This window comes from Rhinoderma darwinii, chromosome 3 (assembly GCF_050947455.1).
Source record: "Rhinoderma darwinii isolate aRhiDar2 chromosome 3, aRhiDar2.hap1, whole genome shotgun sequence".
In the NCBI taxonomy this organism is placed as follows: domain Eukaryota; kingdom Metazoa; phylum Chordata; class Amphibia; order Anura; family Rhinodermatidae; genus Rhinoderma; species Rhinoderma darwinii.
This window is the reverse complement of record NC_134689.1, coordinates 281389589-281411196: the sequence shown is the minus strand read 5'-3', so window position 1 is coordinate 281411196 and position 21608 is coordinate 281389589.

The window sequence follows — 21608 nt, the reverse complement described above, 5'->3', positions numbered from 1 at the left end:
TGTAACCTTTGGATTTTAGCTGTCCTGGTTTGGAAGGATAAGTGTACTAAAAATGGATATTTTACCCCGTCTATTGTATCTATTCCAAACTCTCCCTCTGAGTATACTAAAAACATTCTTTAAGCGCCTACAAAAAGTAACACACTCTTTTGTGTGGGGTCCTTCAAGGCCACGAATCAAATGTTCTTCCTTAACCAAACACAAACTCCGAGGCGGGACGGGTCTACCTGATTTCAACTTATACCATAGAGCTACCATTAGCACATGTATTCTGGACATCTTCGATCACCAACCCTCAAAACTTTGGGTAGAGATAGAGTTAGACCAAAATCCTGTTCAGGCTCAAGGAGCATTCTGGTAGTCGATAAAATCCTCTAATTCCAACATTTTCACCCTTCCTGCAGACTTTACTTAAAGAGGCTCTGTCACCAGATTCTCTAATCCCTATCTCCTATTGCATGTGATCGGCGCTGCAATGTAGATAACAGTAACGTTTTTTTTTTTTAAAACGTTCATTTTTGGCCAAGTTATGAGCTATTTTATATATATGCAAATGAGGTTTGAAATGGACAGCTGGGCGTTTTTTTTTTCGTTATGTCCAACTGGGCGTGTATTGTGTTTTTAACTGGGCGTGTTTACGTGTATGACGCTGACCAATCCGTGACCAGTCAGCATCATACACTCATCTCCATTGATTTACACAGCAGCGATGTGCAGCCACATAAACAGAGATTAACGTTAATCAAGTGTCCTGATAATGAATACACATGACAATCCAGCCTGGACGTCATGTGTATTCAGAATCCTGACACTTCTGACTCTTTTCTTTGAGATTTCCAGCAAGTGAAACGAAATCTCGCGAGATTACGGAGGCAAATCTCACAGAAAAGTTTCAGAAGTGTCAGGATTCTGAATACACATGACGTCCAGGCTGGATTGTCATGTGTATTCATTATCAGGACACTGCAGTAAAGTTAATCTCTGTGTATGTGGCTGCAATCGCTGCTGTGTAAATCAATGGAGATGAGTGTATGATGCTGACTGGTCACTGATTGGTCAGCGTCATACACGTAAACACGCCCAGTTAAAAACACAATACACGCCCAGTTGGACATAACGAAAAAAAAACGCCCAGTTGTCCATTTCAAACCTCATTTGCATATATATAAAATAGCTCATAACTTGGCCAAAAATGAACGTTTTAAAAAAAAACAAAAACGTTACTGTTATCTACATTGCAGCGCCGATCACATGCAATAGGAGATAGAGATTTGAGAATCTGGTGACAGAGCCTCTTTAAGGCTTGGTACAGATTTTCTGCTACATCAGGACTAGTATCCGTACCAGGCCCTCTCACTCCGGTTATAGTTAATCCAGGATTCTCCACTACTCTGCATCATAGACTTAGATCCACCAAACCATTACCCAAGATTAGGGTTGTTGTAGGACTAAATGGGGTGAAGCCCTTAACGGACATTGCAGATACTGTGGGATTATCTCCTACTAGATGGCTGCCATATTTTCAATTGCGTAGCTTCATATCCTCCTTGGCCCCTGGTGCATGTCTCACCAAACCTCTTACCATGTTTGAGGAACTGTGTTTCTTCCTCAGCACCGACTCACACTATCTCTTTGGTATGTGGAGTGTTGTTAAAAGGGGAGATGGAGGACCTCACTCCTCAATTTATCCTCTCATCGGAGAGAGCATTGGGTCAGAAATGTTCATCAGACCTCTCTAACTCACAAAATGACGGTCTCCAGCAGACTGCAAGAATTCAATTATAAGATCTTGTCACAATGGTACAGGACTCCTGACAAATTACATAAAGCTTATCCACAAGTATCACCGATGTGTTGGCGTTTGTAGTCAAGAAGTAAGATCCATGTTGCATATTTGGTGGGAATGTCAGCCCATAGCCACCCTCTGGCAAGATATCATTAATTTACCTAACTTTCTATGCGTGACCACAACCAGCCTGACTCCTTCTCAAGCTCTATTATCCATGTTTACAGGCCTGATTAACAAATTTAAAAAGGGATTGCTCTTCCCCATTATAGAAATTATCCCCCGACTGTGGAAATCCACTATAGTCCCCACACACCTGCAATGCGTGGAGGCCCTCAACCACATTATGCACATGAAGGTACTTCGAGCTGGAGATGATGGGCATTTGGATTCCTTTCATATAACTTGGAACCTATGCGTGACTCACTTGCTTGTTTTGACTCACGGTTGACTGTTCTCACCGACTCTGTCTCTAGTTAACATGCCGAATACCTTTGAAGATACAATTTGCAGTATGACATTACCGACCCCCTACCTTCCCACCTCACCATCCCATGTTTTTGTCCTTGTCTTTTCCCCTCTCTGTTTAATAAATTGGTTACAATTTGACATAACTATACTTGTAAAACTCTGTTAATGAGCCAGTATGTTGTGTTTATCAATGTCACATGACTTCTGTTTTCATGTATTGTACTATATTGTACTTTTATTTCTTTTACAATAAAAATTTATTGAACCATAAAACATACATTTTATACTGGAGATAAACTGAATGGTTTGATATCAGAAAAGCCTAAACATCTCTGATATAAGACATCTTCCATTTTTCGGACCAGTGTGAAGTTCACAGATCAAGAGAGAAATAATGGAAGCATTTTGTTCCACTGAGTAATGCTGCAGCTTTGCTAAAAAATAACTCCCAGGATTAAGTTTTCATTCTCTACAGATAGTGTACACTAGTTTCCATGGATGTTAGTGAGGTATAAATGTGAACATGGTACTAGACTTGTTACATTCCTCCGACGTCTCAGAAGAATGTGTGAAGGTGTGCGCTGTGCTATTCATAAATAATGAGGTATGTATTGAGGTAATTATAATTTTTGCCAGCTGGTGCACAGGAAAGATGCAATTAGATAGGAATTTAAGATGATCCTTCTGCCCATAATAAGTGGATGAATTATAAATACACATACAACCTATAATTAATATAGTAAACGCGACTGGTGCCTTAAAGCAAAACATAGATTAAAATGGTCAAGGTATACATTATATTGTACACCAATGCGATTAGCATCTTACGTTAGAACAATTGACAGAATCACGGACACAGGTTACAAATCTTTTTTAATAGCAACTTAACCTTCAGTTGTCACGATATGTGGGTATGTGGACCCACTGAGCCGTACTGCCGTAGCGGGATAGCAGCTGGCCAAACGGTACAAAGTCAATGTCTATTGTTTGGATAAAGGTACCTGTGGCAATTCAGACAGTAGCGATGGTTTAGGCTCGGATGGAACTCAGGCAGCCGGCAGACAACGGGTGCGGTGACACAGCGGGTGTAGTAGGCGACACAACACGACTCCAACTCTGTACAGCACACGAACTCGGTAGCACGGGATACACGTAGCAGGAACCGGAACACTGGGAACTGGAAAACACTCAAGGGACCATTTGCAAAGACTAACACGGGTAGGTACAAACAATGATCAGGCAATGAAGGAAGGGGCAGGGCCCTTATAGTCTAGGGTGATTTGGGAGCAATCAGCTCAATCTAACACGTGTGCGCTCTGGTTCTTTAAGGCTGGACTGAGCTCGCGCGCGCACCCTAGTGGTCACTGCGGGACAGGACGGCCGCATGCGCTGGCATCTCTGGAGAGAAAGGCATCGGCAGGATGAGAGGAGTTCGTGTTCAGCGACCGCGGACGTTACTTCAGTGTTGTTTTATGCATCTTTGCTGTTTATTCTTAGTGGCCAGAGGTGTTTCTAGCCTTTAATGTTCCCAGGGAGGAATTAAATAAGTCCTACCCCTCAAATTGCATATGGGAAAGATCAACAATCATGACAGTATCAACCTTTTGGTTTGATTTTAATTATCTCAGTGATGTATCACCATATATACTATGTCACTATGTGCTTCTTTAAATGATTTACTAAGGGGGACTCATGCGTGCAGCAGAGCATGGCGAACACCCTTTAACCTAGCTCCGCACCTTGAGACGGCATAACGGCCTATATACAGCTATCAGAGCAGTTCTCAGCTGGGATTCTAACCTGACTATCAGCCAAATACTTGTCCCACCATCTGATGGCTAAAGTTAACAAAAGTTTACCCAGCATTCGGCAGCCGAGAAGCTTGCTGTAACGTCTATGGCCACGATCCGTCGTTCTGCCTTAATCCCCAATGGCCGTGGCCATGGACATCTTACCTGCTTGCAGCGTCGTCCTCCTGTGAGGCGCCGGCACTCACTTCCGGACTTCAAGTGTCTCCGCACGTGCATGGTCTTAAAGGGCCAGTGCGCGCATTTTTGCAGGAAGTCTGCAATATAGCCCAGGATGCCCTGGGCTATAAAAAGGGCTCTGCCCTCTTGCTCTTTGCCAGAGCATTGTTTGCAAAGTTTGTCGTGCTTATGGTCTCCCAGTGTCTTCCAGTTTCCCAGTGTACCTTGTTCCTGTATCCTGTTTCCATGCTACCCAGTCCTAGTGCCGTGCTGTGCTGCTGCTGTGCTATAGTCTACGCTTGATTTGCTACGCCTCACCTGACGTCTTCCCGCCGCCTGGTCCTGGATGTGCCTGCCTCGCTACTGTCTACGATTGCCTCAGGTACCTTCGCTGACCTATTTGAACTCTGTACTTACCTGTTTGGCCAGCTGCCATCCCGCTACGCGGTACGACCCTGTGGGTCCACACCCCGCATCGTGACAGTACGCTCTGGCCATGGACTCCGCTGGTCAATTCAAGGGCTTGGCACCCTCCCAAGCCATGCAGGCGGACCTGCTGGATCTCCGAGCTAGGCAGGATCAGCTCCTTGTGGCAGTGGACTCTATGGCGCAGCAGCTAGGGACGCTAGTTGCTTCTCTTCCTGCCTCTATGCAAGTCCTTCAAGCCGATCCTCCTGTTACTCCTCCTGGCAGTTCCTGTCCGGATCCTAGGTTCTCGCTGCCATTGCCCTCTCGGTTCAATGGAGACGCCAGTGCTTGTCGGGGGTTTCTGAACCAATGCCACATTCATTTTACCCTGCACTCTCGAGCATTTCCGTCGGATGGAACCAAGATCGCATTCATCATATCCCTCCTGACTGGCAAGGCCCTGGCATGGGCTAATCCAATCTGGGAACGTCAGGGACCCGAGACCCAAGATTTCCTGGGCGAGACTCATAGGCAGCCACTGCCATCTTCAACCTTCGCCAAGAGGACACCTCCGTGGGCGAGTATACGATTCAGTTCCGGACTCTGGCAGGAGAGCTATCCTGGAACAATGAGGCCTTCGTGGCATCCTATTGGCATGGCCTGTCGTCCGAGATCAAGGATGAACTGGCTGCTCGAGACCTGCCTTCTTCCTTGGACGACTTGATTCTGCTTGCCACTCAGGTAGACATAAGGCTGAGGGAGAGATCTCACAAGGTTCGTCAGGAGCGTCGGCGCCCTAGACTGGCACTCAACTTTCAGCAACCGCTCTTGCCTGCTTCTATTGCTTTGCCCGAGGTCCCGATGCAAGTAGACCAACTAAAATTATCGGTCCAGGAGAAACAGTGCAGGCGCACCTCTGGACTTTGCTTATATTGCGGCCTCGCTGGCCATGTTGTGCGTCTGTGTCCTCACAAGCCAAAAAACCCCAGCGCCTAGGTTTGGTTGGAGAGACAACCCTGGGCGTCAACACATTGAATCAAGAACTCTCTTCCAAAACTATTCATTCCCGTAACCATCATTGCTGGCGAGAGGTCCCATCAGGTCTCTGCTTATCTGGACTCCGGCTCTGCAGCCAACTTCATCTACCGGGACCTTGTGGACCTCCTTCAGTTGCCTACTATCCTGCTTGAAAGGTCGTTAATCATTGCCTCGGTGGATGGACTGCCATTGCCTGACCCAGTTGTGTCTGTAACCAAGCCGTTGAGACTCCAAGTGGGAGCCATTCATGCTGAACTCATCTCACTGTTCATACTGTCCAAGGCCGTAATCCCCGTGCTGCTGGGTTTGCCTTGGCTCCGTCTGCACGCCCCCGTCCTGGATTGGAACTCTGGAGACTGGATATGGCCCAGACAGCGGTCAAGACACTTCGGACCACACCGAAGTGTCTTGACCGCTGTCTGGGCCATATCCAGTCGCCACAGCCTGCTCCTCTTCAGTCTTTTACATGGTTGCCTTCTTGTTTCTCCATGTTCTGCAATGTCTTCAACAAAAAGGAGGCTGAGACCTTGCCGCCACACCGGGCATATGACTGTCCTATCGACCTGGTTCCTGAATCGTCCCCTCCTCGTGGTAGAGTGTACCCTCTCTCCTTGCCAGAGACCCGGTCCATGTCGGCCTACATTAAGGAGAACCTGGAGATGGGTTTCATTCGTAAATCCTCATCCCCGGCCGGAGCGGGGTTCTTCTTTGTTAAAAAGAAAGATGGATAGCTACGACCTTGCATTGACTACCGGGGCCTAAACCAGATCACGGTGAAGAACAGGTACCCTCTGCCTTTGATTTCTGAACTGTTTGATTGCATACGGGGGCGAAAAATCTTTCTAAACTGGACCTGCGAGGGGCCTACAATGTCATTCGGATTCGTCGAGGTGACGAATGGAAGACTGCCTTTAATACTCGTGAAGGCATCCCGCCGAAACGCGCGTCGGGTCTGACGGTCTCTCATTACAGGGTTTTTCATCACTATGGGTATGTCATGTTTATCTACTTATTCCATGATTTATTCACTTGAAGTATCATGTACTCATCTGTTCTTATCCTCATAACAGTTTCATGGTAGATGAGTGTGTGGCAACAGACTCGCTATATACATATCAGCATCAATACATGCTATTTGACTACAATATATCACCAATGTTGTATTTTTGCTCTGATCACGTTACCAACTAGTCTTGTTGCCCCACCTGAGTTCATGTCATTATACTCTGTTCCCATTTCTTTGTACCTTATTCCCTGTCATTTTTGAACGTTTTTATCCATGCTTTGCATGACTCATTTTTTATCATTGTTATATTTTTCAATAAAGTTTGTGATTATTCTGCTTCACTTTTTGTGTTAATTGTACCCCATTCTTTGTAGGTGTTATATCCCGCTACGTGGTACGGCCCAGTGGGTCCACATCCCGCATCGTGACACTTGCATTGTCACCAAACGATTCTCCGCCATCATATGAGGCTAAAGCAGCAGCTCCATCAGACAGTTTTCTACTGTTCTTACGAGACTTCCCTGCTCTTTCATGCAGGAGATGATGGATTGCTTGCCGAACTCTTCATGACATCAGGTAGTGGCCAATCCAACACAGACGCCATTACTCTCGTCAGATGGCTATCCTCTCTTGCATTTCTAAGGGCTTAAAGACTGAAGTGGCGATGGTGTTCCTTAAAATTGTGGCTGTCCACCAACATCTACAGAAAATGGGAGTTCATATGGAAACTATTGAATCCAAGCTGGACTCAACTGTTTCCCAAGTCAACAAAAATTCCAGATTACGGAATGACATGCAAAACCAATTGGATGTAGTCACATCCCGTATTGCCACTAGACCAAATAATTTTTTGCCTAATTATATTTAGAAGGATTAGAAAGGGTTTATCCCTCAGAGACAGGCTGAGGATCAGACTCGGAGAGCAATAGATATCATCACAGCAGTTGGATGAGGCTGAGATGGAGTGGGTGAGCGTCAGACCACACTTTAAGGCCTCATTTACACGAGCGTGTGCGTTTTGCGCGTGCAAAAAACGCTGCGTTTTGCGCGCGTATGCATGGCGTATGCACTGCGTATACGCAGCCTTGTTGCGTTTTAAACGCGCAAAAGGCATTTGACAGCTCCGTGTGTCATGATGCGCGGCTGCGTGATTTTCACGCAGCCGCCATCATAGAGATGAGGTAGTCGAGGCCCGTCACTGTCCAAGGTGCTGAAAGAGCTAACTGATCGGCAGTAACTCTTTCAGCACCCTCGACAGTGAATGCCGATCACAATATACACCAACCTGTGAATGAAAAAAGACTTTCATACTTACCAAGAACTTCCTGCTTCCCCCAGTCCGGGCTCCCGGCCGTTGCCTTGGTGACGCGTCCCTCTCTTGCCATCCGGCCCCACCTCCCAGGATGACGCCGCAGTCCATGAGACCGCTGCAGCCTGTGATTGGCTGCAGCCTGTGCTTGGCCTGTGATTGGCTGCAGCTGTCATTTGGACTGAACTGTCATCCCGGGAGGTCGGACCGGAGTTATCGGTAAGTCAGAACGTCTTTTTTTTTTTACAGGTTCATGGATTTTCGGAGCGGAAGTCACTGTCCATGGTGCTGAACCAGTTTAACGCTTTCAGCACCGTGGACAGTGACTGTCTCCTGACGTCGCGTACCCGAACATTTTTTACCGGTTTCGGTCAAAACGAGTTTGGCCGAACCCGGTGAAGTTCGGGGCGCTCATCTCGAATTTGACACTCCGTTTGGATGTTTGTAAACAGAAAAGCACGTGGTGCTTTTCTGTTTACATTCAGGAGTTTGACAGCTCTTGCGCGAATCACGCAGTTCGCACGGAAGTGCTTCCGTGCGGCATGCGTGGTTTTCACGCACCCATTGACTTCAATGGGTGCGTGAGTGCGCGAAAAACGCACGATTATAGAACATGTCGTGAGTTTTTTTCTGCGCACACGCAATGAGCGCAATTCACGCATCGTCTAAACAGCCCCATTGACTAATATAGGTGCGTACGACATGCGTGCAAAGCACGCGCGTCGCACGCGCGTATAATACGTTCGTGTAAACGAGGCCTAAAACCTAGATTTGCAGAAGGCATTTGATTCTGTGTCATGGAATTACCGATTTCATCCTGGATAAAATTGGTTTTGGTGATCATTTTCTTACAATCTTAGGCTTCGTTCACATCTGCGCTAGGGTCACGTTCCGTCTGAGCTTTCAGTCGGAATCGGACCCTGACTGACACAAACGGAAACCAAAGGTTTTCTTTTCCATCACCATTGATTTAATTGGTGACGGATCCGGTACCAATGGTTTCCGTTTATCTCAGTTGTGCAGGGGTTCCGTTGTTTTGACGGAATCAAAAACTTAGTCGACTACGCAGATGTGAATGAAGCCTTAAAGGGATTATATTATCAACCACAGGGTGTGCATGAAGGGATTTCACTCTGACTCCCCAACATATCCGTAGGGGCACACGACAGGGATGCCTTTTCTCACCTCTGTTTGCCCTGGCTATTGAGCCTTTGGCCAATCTCAATCTTTTAGGAATAACTAAACATCAAAGGGCTTTGGGTGGGTCCAGTCAAGCACAAATGCACTTTATTTGCAAATTACAATCTTATGTTTCTTTCTGTTCCTCTCACCTCCCTACCTAATCTATTCCATACAATTGTTAATTTAATAATAGTAATTCAATAATAGTAAATCTGCGGAGCTCAACCCTTACCTTACCTTACCTTACCTGATAGATTAATTAAACTCCTCAAACTAAATTTAAAGGGAAGGTGTCATGATTTTTATTTTTTTTTATCATATTGCTTTTAAAGAGGCTCTGTCACCACATTTTAAGTGCCCTATCTCCTACATAAGGAGATCGGCGCTATAATGTAGGTGACAGCAGTGCTTTTTATTTAAAAAAAACAACTGTTTTCACCACTTTATTAGCTGATTTTAGATTTATGCTAATGAGTTGCTTAATGCCCAAGTGGGCGTATTTTTACTTTAGACCAAGTGGGCGTTGTACAGAGGAGTGTATGACGCTGACCAATCAGCCTCCTCTCCATTCATTTACTCAGCGCATAGGGATCCTGCTAGATCCTTATGTGCTGTCTTATACTAACACATTAAGGATACTGAAGTGTTTAGACAGTGAATAGAATAAAACTCTGCACCGCAGGTCAGTCTTTTCTGCTCAGTATTTACACAGCGTGTGGATGAGATTTGTTTTATATCATCCACTTTCCTGATACTGTATTTGCTGCAGAGTTTCTGCAACGAATTCCGTTTTGGAAATCCGCAGTATTTACGCAACGTGTGAACTGGCCCTTACTCCGTTTACTCAAAGGCTATCTTTTGTATAACAGGACAAAAATCTTAAAACTGCTGTCCACGTGGGCAATGTTGGTACTTTTTATTACTTCTTATTTAACTCACTGTGAAGGCCGTAAAAAAAAAAGTAAATAGCCAAAATCGCTTTTTTTGTTCACATTAGCTCTAAAAAAAATGTCAGAAAAATGTATCAAAAAGTTGCATGTACCAAAATATTGTGCAAATAGAAGCTAAAGCTCATCCGGCAAAAAAATAAGCCATCACACCGCTTAGACGAAAATATAAAAAAAGTTATGTCTCAGAATGCGGTGAAACAACATTTTTTTTATTTTTTTTAACAAATAGTTTTCTTTGTAAAAGTAATAAAATATATAAAAAAACCTATATTAATTTGGTATCACCATAATCGTATTGAGCCGCAGAATAAAGTTAAGTTGTCGTTTTTACCGCATGATGAAAGCCGTAAAGTCGAAACCCAAAAAACTATGGAGGAATCACAGTTTTTTTCTAATTTCAGTCCTCAAATAATTTTTTTCAGTTTCCCAGTACATTATATGGTACTTTAAATGGTGGCAATAGAAACTACAACTCATGCCGCAAAAAATAACCACCTCTAGGAAGGCAGGTAGTGAAAAACGTAAATGAAAAAGCAATAAATGTCTCAGTCTTGAAAGGGTTAAGGCCGGATTTACACGAGCGTGTGCGTCTTGCGCGTGCAAAAAACGTGGCGTTTTACGCTCGCAAAAGGCACTTAACAGCTCCGTGTGGCAGCAGCGTATGATGCGTGGCTGCGTGATTTTCGCGCAGCCGCCATCATTATGACACTCCGTTTGGATGTTTGTAAACAGAAAAGCACGTGGTGCTTTTCTGTTTTCATTCATAGTTTTTACTGCTGTTACGCGAATCACGCGCGTCACACGGAAATGCTTCCGTGTGCTGCACGTGATTTTCATGCACCCATTGACTTCAATGGGTGCGTGATGCGCAAAAAACGCACAAATATAGGACATGTCGTGAGTTTTACGCAGCGGACACACGCTGCGTGAAAATCACGGACTGTCTGCACGGCCCCATAGACTAACATAGGTCCGTGCGAGGCGCGTGAAAATCACGCGCTTTGCACAGACGTATTACACGTTCGTCTAAATAAGCCCTTAAAATAAGAAAGCAGCCCATACTTACCTCCTCTCTTCCCAGATGTTCCTGCGTTGGTGTCTCCCGTCCCCTCTGTTCTCGGTTTGTATACAGAGCGGCTGCAGTGGTGACATCACGTCGACAGTACATCACCACTGCAGCTGCTCTGTATACAAACAGTGAACAGAGGTGACGGGAGCCCCCAGCGCAGGAACATCTGGGAAGAGAGAGGTAAGTATAAATTCTTTTTTATTTTAAGGCTGGGTTCACACAGAGTTTTTTGAAGGTGGAAAATCTGCCTCAAAATTCTGTTTGGAATTTTGAGGCAGATTTTCCTCTGCCTGCATGCTGATTTTCACCCGCGGCCATTGAGCGCCGCGGGCATAAAACTCAGCAAAATACGCTTTCTCTGCCTCCCATTGATGTCAATGGGAGGTCAGAGGTGTAAACGGCCGAAGATAGGGCATGTCCCTTCTTTCTCCCGCGAGGTTGTTTTACCGCTCGTGGCAGAAAACCGCCTCCCCTCCCATTGAAATCAATGGGAGGCATTTTCGGCCGGTTCTTGACAAGTTTTGCGGCGCGGTTTCCTCGCCAAAAAGCTCGTCAAAATACTCCGTATGAACTCACCCTAACTTCTCCTCTACTGCTTCAACAGAATTTCTTTTTAATCTCTTTAATGTAATGTGTACAGGGTCTAAAAAGGCAACAAATGGTAAATGTGCACTATAGAGCAACTGAATAATGTGCCCATCTGCCATTTATTAACAGTGTCATCCAGTGCCACCTTATTGCCCATTTTCCACTTATTTCCCCTTTAATGTCCTTATGTTCAGTGCCTCCTTGATGCATATTTGCCATTTACTGCCCCTTTAGCACCCTCTGTCACAGAAGAACAATAAATGGGCAATAAATGGCAAATGGGCATCGAAGGGGCACTGAACAGGACACTAAAGGGGCAATAAGTGGCAAATGGGCACCAAGGTGGCACTGAATCCTCTGCCCATTTGCCATTTTTAGACCCCCATCAGTGCCCCCATACAACCAAAGCCCACAGTCTGACTGACCTGCTGGGTTTCTTAGTGCACCTCGTCCGCTGATGCTGCTGGAACGGAGCCCTAGGGAAATAGCCAGAGCAGGACCGCATGGTAAGATAGTCTCCTCCCTGTCTTGCGTCCTGAGTGATGTCATCACGCCTGATCACCACTCAGGACGTAAGACGAGGAGGGGGAGAGGGGGAGCGGTAGTCACGGTGCGGGGAAGCCAGGAGTGAGGTCAGTGAGTGACACCTGACCCGCTGGCGCCCCGAGCAGTAGCCGCAGAGCGGGAGAAATGCACCAGCTGGCGCCTCCCTTACAGCATGGCGCGCGGCGCCCTGTGTGACCGCACGTGTCACACGTAGCTAAGTCCGGCCATGACTCCCATTCACTTCTGTGGTAGTTACGGAAACAGCGTAGCTCAGTGAGCTCAGCTGTTTCCGTAACTCTTGACCATCTAACCAGGAAGTGGCCAGGAGGCAGCGGGAGGCGAGTAAGCTGGAACGGCGTTATGGGGGCCCCGTTCTAGAGATAGGTGCTTTTCCCGCATCTATCAGACTTTTATGGCATATCCTGTGGATATGTCTTAAATGTCCTTCATGGGGAGAACCCCTTTAAGAACAGACCATCCCTTTATAAAAAAACAGATTTCTCTGACGGATTTTCAATTCCTATATTTCTTCTTTATCGTATGTATATTAGCCCCTTCTTTGAGAGGACCTCCCCTCTAGAAACCACCTGCATATTATTGTGTAGGTTCCCCGCATGTCAACAAAACAGCTCTAACTCATCAAGGCACGGACTCCACAAGACCTTTGAAAGTTAGCAGCAGATCCGTTAAGTCCTGTAAATTGCGAGGTGGTTTCTCAATGGATCAGATTCGTTTTTTTCCTGCGCATCCCACAGATGCTCGATCGGATTGAGATCTGGGTAATTTGGAGACCAAGTCAACACCTTGAACTCTTTGTCATGTTCCTCAAACCATTCCTGAACAATTTTTGCAGTGTGACAGGGTGCATTATCTTGGTGAAAGATATTCCACAGCGCTCAGGTTTACTCCACTTCAATTTAGAGAGAGAGATGCAAATTCCAAGCCCAGAAATCCCATCCAGACAGGTAATTGGTATAAATAATTGAGAACAGCATCCATATGGCAAAAATATATCTGTGTTTATTAAGGCATCCCAAAAATATCAAAGAAGCTACGTTTCCACTACGCAGGAGTCTTTCTCAAGCATGAGAGTACATTATCTTGGTGAGATTTACTATATGATTTGCGCCAATCTTATGGTGCAAAAAAGTTGCACATTTTGGCGCACGCCAGTCTTTTTTTAAAAAAGTGGATGGGGTTCAACAGTGGGGACAAGGCCCCTCACAGCTCAACAAATTTACTATAATTTGCGACAGAAATTGGTGTAAGCGATAAGAGAAATCTACATTTCCGCTTGTGGTACACAAACAGCCCAAGATGCAACAAATTAGCAAATCTTACCTGAGTGGGCTTCTGATTAGGATTGGCATATGAAATTCTACTTTTAGTAAATTTCCCCCATGTGCTTAATTTGGCCATTGTCAAAGTCGCTTACATCCTTACGCTTGCCCATTTTTCCTTCTTCCAGCACATCAACATCAAGAACTGACTGTTCACTTGCTGCCTAATATATCCCTCCCCTTGACAGGCGCCATTGTAACGAGAATAATAATGTTATTGACTTCATCTGTCAGTGGTTTTAAATGTTATGACTGATAGGTGTGCATAAAACAGTTCAATTTTAGGCTCTATTCACATCTGCGCTATGAGACTAACGGGAAAAACTGAAGCGGCGGATTCGTTGCATGACAGAAACCAACTGTGCCTGACATAACACATTGATTTTTAAGGGTTCCATCATGGATTCCGTTATATTGCCGGACAAAATAGAGCTGCATGCTGAGCATAGGGCCTTACTTGGCTTATAATATCCATAGTATTTTTAATTTATAATACCCATACAAACTCTTATTCATACTTATTTTTGGCCATATATGCTTTTGAAATGGTAATGCACTGCCCTCATGTGGTCAAAAAGTATATTGCAGTATTACTGATTACGAAGCTACAGGATTATGACTAACATTACTGTTCTCTTCCACATTTTCTTTATTGAAATAGCGATGACTTTTTGTTCCTAATCTACAAAAAATGTGTACGGTGATACAGTAACTGAAGTAGATGGTGCAACGGCCTCTATATGATGCACTAAATAATTATATTGAAATGATTCAACACACTGATTGCTGAATTTCTCGCTTTAGGTGACTTTATTTTACCTACATTTTTATAAAATTTTTCTCCATTGAAAATATGCAATGTGCATATGCATGTAGCAACTACTGTTGTCCTCCTATGTGGCAGAGGGCCCTTTGGCCCATTCAGGCACCAGGGCCTGAGTGCAAATGCTACCACTGCACCCCATGTAGCTACACCACTACTGCAATGGTTTTTGTTAGATGTAATTTGTACAAATATATATTTTTTTGCTGCATATGTTCTTGCAATAGTTATTTATATAATTAATACTTACATTTCTGTTAAGGTGCCCATACACGACACAGCCAAGCCGCTTCTTGGCCTCATAGCAATTAGTTCATCTTGTATGGGCACCCTAAAGCTGGGCTCTTCTGCCGTGATGATAGCATCTCGCTGTAATGTCCGCAAAATCGTGGCAAAACGCTGCTGTAATGCCGTGGTTCGCATTTTGTCCACGATGTGAGAACCTAGCATGATACTATTTAATTTGTTTTGATTGACATTAGTTTCATAAATATCAATCACTACTTTTCTTAAAATTAAATGGCCTAACTTTTCAAGTGACTTTTCAGAATAAGGTGTCATATTTGTGTACATGAGGAATAACACTATTTTTGACAATTATATTACTTGTATTCTGCATTATTTAGCAGCTTTCACCTCTGCAGGCTCTATCTCAAATTTTCAGTTCTGTGAGCTAGTGGGTGGAGCCTAACTGCATTCAAGTCTTCTTTACACTGCGCACATAGAGGAGATTCCTGCTCTCTTATCTCTATCATATATATATATATATATATATATATATATATACTGTATATAGCTAATGTACTGTGCTTAGGTGGGGTTGCCAAAATTAATTTGCTTCTTTTGCTTCTTGTTGAGACACACATCATCAATAAATTCACGTTTTCCATTGCAACAGGTGTCTAAAATCCAGCACCTAGCCATGTAGTCTGTCTTTACAAGCATTTGTGAGCTAATAGGTTGTTCTAAAGAGATCACTGAATTTCGAGCGTGGTACTGTAACAGGATGCCATAGTTGTAACAAGTCAGTTTGCGTGAAATTTCTTCCCTCCTAGATATTCCTCGATCCACTGTGAGCGGTATTATTACAAAGTGGATGCATTTAGAAACCACAGCAACACAGTCACGAAGTGGCAGACCACGTAAAGTTACATAGCAGGGTCACCGAGTGCTGAGGCGCATAGTGCATAAAAGTCGCCAACACTCTGCTGACTCAATAACTGCAGAGTACCAAACCTCCTCTGGCATTAACATCAGGACAAAAACTCTGTGCCGGGAGCTTCATGTCATGGGTTTCCATGGCTGAGCAGCTGCATCCCAGCCTTACATCACCAAGCACAATGCCAAGTGTCAGATGGAGGGTGTAGAGCACGCCGCCACTGGACTCTGGAGCAGTGGGAACGTGTTCTATGGAGTGACAAATCACCCATCTCTATCTGACAGTCTGATAAATGAGTCTGGGTTTGGCAAATTGCAGGAGAACGTTACCTGCCTGACTGCATTGTGCCAACTGTAAAGTTTAGGGGAGGAGGGATAAATTTATGGGATTGTTTTCCAGCGGTTGGCCTAAGCCCATTAGTTCCAGTGAAGGGAAATCTTAATGCTTCAGCGTACCAAGACATTTTTGGACAATTGTTTGCTTTCTAATTTGTGGGAACAGTTTGGGGAAGACCCTTTTCTGTTCCAGCATGACTGTGCCCCAGTGCTCAAAACAAGGTCAATAAAGGCATGGTTGGGTGAGTTTGGTGTGGAAGAACTTGACTGGCTCACACTTGACTGGGGGGGGTGTATTTAAATTTTTTGTCTCAGGCAGCAGAAAAGCTGGAATTGGCCCTGGACCCATGTTGAGAAGGAGACCAGCACTGAACTGCTCCCACTGCTTCTTTTCACATACAATTCTGTTTACATGCAGCCATCAATAGTGGCAGCTCAATGAATACAGATTTATGCAGACCCCACTCAGTTCAATGGGAGCTGTAGAATTTCATATGCATTGAGATTCACCTAGTGGTAATTGAAGGCCGTCTGAATTGTATAATTTTAGGCGGTGTTCGCATCTGCGTTCCATGTTCCGTTGTTCTGCTCCGTCATAGAAGTAGGATTCCGTCATTATGCCTGTGCTATTTTACTCAGCAAAAACTACAGGAATCTCCGACAGCGCCTCTGACACAGATGTAAACAGGGCCTAACACTGTATAAAGGAATGCAGGGGATTTGTAGCTTTGTGTCAGAAAATGGGAGCTCCATAAATATATAAATTGATATTATGCTTCATATTGTTTAATACATTGATATAGACACATATCAGCCATATCATTCAAACCCCTGACAGTAACATTAACCCCTTGAAGTCCAAGCCATTTTTTGATTTTGATTTTTCACTCCCCGCATTCTATGAGCCATAACGTTTTTCTTTTTCTGTCAATGGAGTGTTGTGAAGGCTTATTTCTTGCGGGAGAAGTTTTAGTTTCTACTGGCACTGATTAAAGTACCATATAATGTACTGGGAAATGGAAAAAAAATATTTGTGGGTGGAATTGTAAAAAACTGTGATTCCTCTATTTTCTTTTGGGTTTAGTTTTTTACGTCTTTTACCATGCGTCCTTTTAAAAGAAAAATCTATTTGTTAGAAAAAAAAAAAATGATTTGTGTCACCACATTCTGTAAGCCATAACTTTTTTATTTCTTTGTCGATTGAGCGGTATGAGGGCTTATTTTTGGCGACACAAGCTGTGGTTTTTATTGGTAGAATTTTTTGGTACATACGACATTTTGATCACTTTTTATTCAATATTTTTTTTATCGCTAAATTATCCAAATATAGCGATTCTGGTGTTTTATATTTTTTCTTTTTACGGCATTCACCATGCGAATTAAATAATGCTATATAATTATAGTTCTGACTTTTACAAATGCAGTTATATATATATATATTTTTTACATTACTTTAGAGGAAAAATGGTAAAAGGGGAGTTTTTTTGAAATTGTAATCTTATTTTTCACTACTAAAAACGTTTTTTTGTTTTTTTTACACATTTAATTAGTCCCCCTAGGGGACTTGAACCAGTGATCGTTGGATCGCTGGTACATTACACTGCAATACTAATGTATTGCAGTGTATAGTAATTTTTACAGGGTTCTGTAAAGCCCTGCCACAGGCAGGGTTTAACAGAGGCAGAGTGAAGGCAGTCCTGGGGGCCTTCATTAGGCCCTGGGCTGCCATGACAACCATTGGCAACCCTCGATCGCGCCATGGGGTCGCCGATGAGTTGATGGAGGGGGGCGCGCCCTTCTCTATAACACCTCAGATGCTGCAGTCGCGATTGACCGCAACATTTGAGGGGTTAAATGGCCAGGAACAGCGCGATTGCCTGTGAGAGCTCTCCATACTTCTACCCCTGCACCATGACGTGCCGATATGTCATGATGCGTTAAGGGGTTAAGAACAATAAGTAAATGCAGTAAATAACGTTAATTATCTTGTTACAATGGCACCTGTCAAGGGGTGGGATGTTTTAGGCAGCAAGTGAACAGTCAGTTCCTGTAGTTGATGGGTTGGAAGCAGGAAAAATGGGCAAGCGTTAAGGTGGGTCTATACAGGTCAATATGTGGCTGTAACGAGCGCCAGTCGCCGATATTTGCAGGTCGATCGTCACTAGTTTAATCCCTTTAGGGACACAGCCTGTTTTGGCCTTGTGGACACAGATGATTTTTTTTAAATCTGACATGTGTCGATTTATGTGGTAATAACTTTGGAATGCTTTAACCTATCCAACCGATTCTGAGGTTCTGTTCTCATGACATATTGTACTTTATGATAATGAAAACATTTGGTCAATAAATTCAATATTTATTTGTGAAAAACTTTGAGAAAATTCACAAAAAATTGCATATTTTGAAAATTTTAATGTATCTACTTGTAAAAAAGATAGTAATACCACACAAAATAGTTACTATTTCACATATTCCATATGTCTACTTTATGTTTGCATCGTTTTTTGAACGTCCTTTTAATTTTCTAGGACGTTACAAGACATAGAACTTTTCGCAGCAATTCCTTACATTTTCAAGAAAATTTCAAAAGGCTATTTTTTCTGGGACCAGTTCAATTGTGGTGAATTGTGAATTGTTAATTGTGGTGAAGGCCTTATATATTAGAAAGTCCCCATAAATCACCCATTTTGAAAACTGCACCCCTCAAAGTATTTAAAACAGCCTTCAGAAAGTATTTTAGTCCTTTAGGTGTTTCACAGGAATTAAAGCAAAGTAGAGGTGAAATTTTCAAATTACATATTTTTTGCCGAAATTCATTTGTAATACATTTTTTTGTCCGTTTACCAGAGAGGATGCATGCGACTTCGGCACACACATATTCTACGGTCAAGGCTGTCCCGGTTGGTCAGTTTCTGAGGATGAGGCGGATCTGTTCTTCGGACTCTAGCTTTGAAAATCAGGCTCAAGACTTAAAGGGGTTGTCCGAGATATATTTTTATTTTAAATTTAAACACACATTGCACACATTAAATATTCCATAATATACTTACCTGTGCAATCTTGCTTCTGTTCTCCGTTCTTTTCTTCTGATCACATGTCTTCTGACGTCACGTTTTCTTCCTCCTCCACTGTCGTGTCGTATCCCGATCACATGGTCTCGCCCTAGCGAGACCTCGGATGGGATACGACACGTCACTGGAGACGTGACGTTTCTGCGGGTGCCCGCCCGCCCAGCTTATGCATCTTTTCACTGTGAGCGCGCCTATGCGCGTTCACAGTGAAAAAAGTGAAGAGGGACGGCACCTGCGGACTAGAGAGGTACAGTGGCATCTGTACTTTTAGTTCTTCCCCTATGAAAGCCTACACATAGTAGGCTTTGATAGGGAATTATACAACACGATGCAGCACACGGGTCGCATGCAGCCCTTGAGGCTGTTATCTGTGGCCCGCGGGACACCGTACACGGTTTAACAACTGGTTCCCGACCGCTGGCTGTATTTTTACGGCCAGCGGTCAGGGACGGGTCCTTAAAACCCGAGCCATAGACTTTCTACGGCTCGGGTTTTAACTTGCTGCCCGCGCGTTCGGGCAGCTGAATGTCGGGTCTCCGGCTGTCAGTGACTGCCGGGGACCCGGAGGAGAAGATAGAAGCAGCTTTAGCTGCTTCTGTCTTCTCCGATGTTTTTTTACACAGCGTTCAATGAACGCTGTGTATAGGAATAGAGGCAGCGGCCGCGCCGCTGTCTCTATTCCTCCCGGTGATCGCTGGGTGCCGTTAGTGGCAGACTGCTGCTGGGTCTTACTAGACCCAGCACAGCCCTATTAGTGACAATCGTCACTATGAGAGGGCTGATTTCACCTGTAACTGGGGCTGCTGTGCAGCTCCAGTTACAGTGGAAAAACATGGTGTAAAAGAAAGAAAAAAAATATCTAAAGTTCTCCAAAGGTCTTTTTTCACCTTTGAGGGGCAGACCATAGTAATAAAAAAATAGTAAAGTACAAAAAAAAAATGAAATAATAAATACACATAAAATACCCACCCCAAAAAAAACGTTTCCCCCCGCCAATCATTGTTGTAACGCTGGCGCTGACCCAATTACCCTAATATAGACATGTTATATATTAAAATTTACGGTAGACAATGACGATCACAAATAAAAGGTCTATTTTAGGGTAAAACTATGCTATTACCAAAAAAAATATTGCTGAAACGTAAAAAAACTTATTTTTTTACTATTATTTTCAAACTTTATGAATGAAAATTCTAAAATGGCAAAAAAGGTGTGTATAAAAACGATAAAAAACTAAACCTCCATTGTCTACGGAAAAAAACGTCGCAAAAATCACATCGTTAGCCCAACAAATAAAAAAGTTATAGCCATTTAACTAACACGTGCTAAAAATGGCTAAACGGTGTCTGGTCGTGAAGGCGCAAAATAGCCCGGTCCTGAACTAGATAAGATCTTCTGGGGTCCTGTATCTAAGCCTACATTGTAAGGCCTCATGCACACGACCGTAAAAACACCCGTTATTGCGGGTCGTAATTACGACCCGCAATAACGGGCTCATAGACTTCTGTTACTCACGGGTACCCTCCCGTTTTCTCACGGGAAGGTGCCCGTGCCGTTAAAAAAAAAAAATAGAACATGTTCTATTTTTCTATTTTACGGGCCGTGCTGCTATACTTTATAATGACAGCACGGCTCGCAAAAGCGGCCGGCTGCCCGCGGCCGGCCGTGCCCAGCCGTGCTCGTAATTACGAGTCGTAATTACGAGCACGGTCGTGTGCATGAAGCCTTAGACTTAGATACAGGGTCTAACAAACAGTGTCACACATGGAGCCTGTATCTAAGCCTAACACAATGTAGGCTTAGATACAGGACCCCAGATGACATTCTTTTTATTCCTGTATAAGGGTATGCTCACACGGCCTATTTACGGACGTAATTCGGGCGTATTAACCCCCGAATTACGTCCGAAATTACGGCTTGAAAGCGTTGGCAAACATCTGCCCATTGAAAGCAATGGGCTGACGTTTGTCTGTTCACACGAGGCGTATATTTACGCGTCGCGGTCAAAAGGCGGCGCGTAAATAGACGCCCGCGCCAAAGAAGTGTCATGTCACTTCTTCAGACGTAAATAGAGCCGTTTGCCATGGACTCCATGGAAAACCAGCTACAGTTACGTCCGTAATGGATGCGGCGTTCAAGCGCCTGCACATGCCGTTACGGCTGAAATGACGGGGCTGTTTTCTCCTGAAAACAGCCCCGTAATTTTGGCCGTTACGGACGCTGCCGTGTGAACATACCCTAAGATTAGTGGTTTGGGGCCCTGTATCTAAGCCTAACATGTGGTATTCTTAGATACATGGCCCATGTATGACACTGTCTGCTTGGGTAATGTTACTAAGGCTACGTTGTGGTAGGCTTAGATACATGGTCTAACAGTATCACACATGAGCAGTGTATCTAAGCATCCCTCTTTTTTTTTCTTAGTTATTATGTGTTTTTTACAGGTTGGGTCCTTTGTACTACATCAAGTTCAAGGACTACTTCAATGACACCTTTTTTATTTTTAATAAAATCGTTAACCAGTGTTATGTGTGTTATTTTATTACAATATTTTTTCTAT